The 2,749-nt window shown below is 47.8% G+C and overlaps 1 pseudogene; it reads left to right on the forward strand.

Annotated features, from left to right (window-relative positions):
* The first annotated feature begins 1,537 nt into the window (after nucleotides 1-1,537).
* On the forward strand, nucleotides 1,538-2,384 carry LOC115283400 (annotated as a pseudogene).
* The last annotated feature ends 365 nt before the right edge of the window (nucleotides 2,385-2,749 follow it).

A 2,749-nucleotide genomic window follows, 5' to 3' on the forward strand; every position in this document is an offset into this window, starting at 1 on the left:
AGAAGCCGACCCGCCCCGAGACACCCGCGCCAGGCCGGGGCCAGCCCCATCGCAGGCTGCCAGAGAGCTCTCTTTCCCTTCCACCGGGCCCAGGGTCTTCACCTAACAACGAAGGTCTTCAGCCCAAGGAAGCCCTCAATCTCAGTCTGTTCCAATGTCCCTCGGGTCCTCTCTGCCCGAGATCCTCATCTAAGATGTCCCAGGAACCCCCATCGAAGGCAGCCTCCAGGTCCGGGCATCCCATGGATCCCCCATTGCCTGGGTCTACCAGTCCCAAGTGTCAGATTCCCCATCCCATCCAACACCTAGAGCTCCTATCTCAGGCGACCTCCCTCCCGCCCACTGCCAGGGTAGTCCCTGGATCTCTCATTCTAGCCAGTCCATGGACCATTCCTCCATCCCAGCCAGACCCCATGTCTGTCCAGCCCAGGCAGTCCACAGCTCCCTTTTCCCAGGCAGCCCCTGGAACATCACTCCCCTATGCCCACACACAATATCACAGTCATCCCCCCACTCCGCCAGTTCCTAAACTGTCCATCCAAGCCAACACCCAGATCTCCAAACCCAGTCAACCCCAGGATCCCAAAGGCTAGCCAGTGTCTCGGTTCTCCAACCAAGGCAGTCCCAGGAGTCCATCCCAACAAGCCCTGGGACTACCAATTGCAGCGAGTCTTAGGATCAAAGCTCCATTTATTCATTCATTCATTCAACTCTCATTTTCCGTCCTCCTTTGGAGATGCTCTTCTTCATTCTGTCCATCATCTTCATCCAATGAAACTGTACCCATCCTTCAAGGCTTAAATGCCCCCTTCCTGAAGCCAACCTTGATTTCCCTAGCCAGGAGTGCTTTGCTCTTTCTCCTCTGGACCTCCCATTGCACTTCTCTATACTTCTCTTGTGGAGCTCGTGGGACACGTGGAACCCTACTTTATAGTGCATTGGTTTATGTTCTTATTATAGCACATTGGTTTGTGTTCTTGTTTTATGTCCTCTGCCAGGCTGAGCTCCCTAAATCCAGAAACATGTCTTCACTCATCTTTGTGAGCAGGTTGAGGTAGAAGACAAAGCACACGTTTCACAATCAGACAAAACTGGATTTAAATTTCATCTTCTCCTCTCTGAACTTCCATCTCCCTATCAATAACACCTGCCTCACAGGAGTAGTCTGGGAAAAAAAGCAGGTAAAAATGTTTGGCACAGAAAACACAACCAGGGGAATAAGAGAAAATATTTGCAAATGATATATCTAATCAGAGTTTTGTATTCATAATATGCAACAAACTCCAGCCCCCTCTCCACTGTTGTTACAGTCCAACAACATCAAAACAACCCAATTTTTTTTGAATGGGCAAAGAATTTGAAGACACGTTTCTCCAAAGAAGTTGTACAAATGACCAGTAAGCTCATGAAAAGATGCTCAACATCATTAGCCACCAGTAAAATACAAATCAAAACCAAGAGAAAAAAAGCAAAATGAACTTTCTGAGCTACCCACAAGGTGTTCTGGGTTCCTATTATAACCTAAAGGGAAACTTTCATGATTTCCAGAGCCCTTGGGGTCCTGCAGATGAAGGAGTGGGCTGTCAAACTCCTTGCAGCAGGAACCCTCTTAGGTGTTCCAACCTTGACTTCCAACCTTGACTTCCAAGTGGAACAGTGCATGTACAAAAGGAAAAGTGAAGGCATCTACATCTTAAATCTGAAGAGAACCTAGGAGAAGCTTCTGCCATGGAAAACCCAGCTGATGTCAGTGTCATATCCTCTAGGAATACTGGCCAGCAAGCTGTGATGAAGTTTTCTGCTGCCACTGAGGCCACTCCTTTTGCTGGCCACTTCATTCTTGGAAGCTTCACTAAACAGATCAAGGCAGCCTCCCAGGAGCCATGACTACTGGTCGGTCCTAAGCTGACCACCAGTGTGTCACAGAGGTGTCTTATGTTAACCTGCCTACCATTGCTCTGTGTCACACAGACTCTTCTCTGTGCCATGTGGACATTACCATTCCATGCAACAACAAGGGAGCGCCTCAGTGGGTCTAATGTGGTGGATGCTGGATCAGGAGGTTCTTTGTGTGCACGCGTGACATCATCTCCCTTGAGCACCCATGGGAGATCATGCCTGATCCCTATTTATTCAGAGATCCTGAAGACATTGAAAAGGAAGAGTAGGCTGTGTCTAAGGAGGAATTTCAAGGTGAATTTACCACTCTAGCTCCTGAGTTTACTGTTACTCAATCCAAGGTCACAGACTGGTCTGAATGTGTGCACATACCTTCAGTGCCTGTCTAGTAGTTCCCTATTGAAGACTAGAGCGCTCAGCCCACCACTGAAGATTGATCCAAAGCTCCCACTGAATGGATAGGAACAACCACTGGGTGGTCTTAAACTGTTCTTCCACAGGCTCTTAAACAAACAAACAAAAAAGGAAATATGGTTGTTGAAAAATAAACATCAGCTTCTTTACACACACACACACACACACACACACACACACACACATAGGCACGCATGCATGCACGTGCGCGCGCGCACACACACACACACACACACACACACACACACACACACCACTTCACAGCCACTATGGCAGGTTAAATAAAAAGGACAGACAGGAATTACTGGCAAGCATGTGGAGAAATTGGAACCCATTCACTGCTGGTTGGGATGTAAAATGGTGTGGTCACTTTGGAAAACAGTTTGAATTTTTCTCAAAATGTTAAACATAGAGTTGCCATATGACCCAGGAGTTC

This window comes from Suricata suricatta, chromosome X, assembly GCF_006229205.1.
Source record: "Suricata suricatta isolate VVHF042 chromosome X, meerkat_22Aug2017_6uvM2_HiC, whole genome shotgun sequence".
Classification (NCBI taxonomy): Eukaryota; Metazoa; Chordata; class Mammalia; order Carnivora; family Herpestidae; genus Suricata; species Suricata suricatta.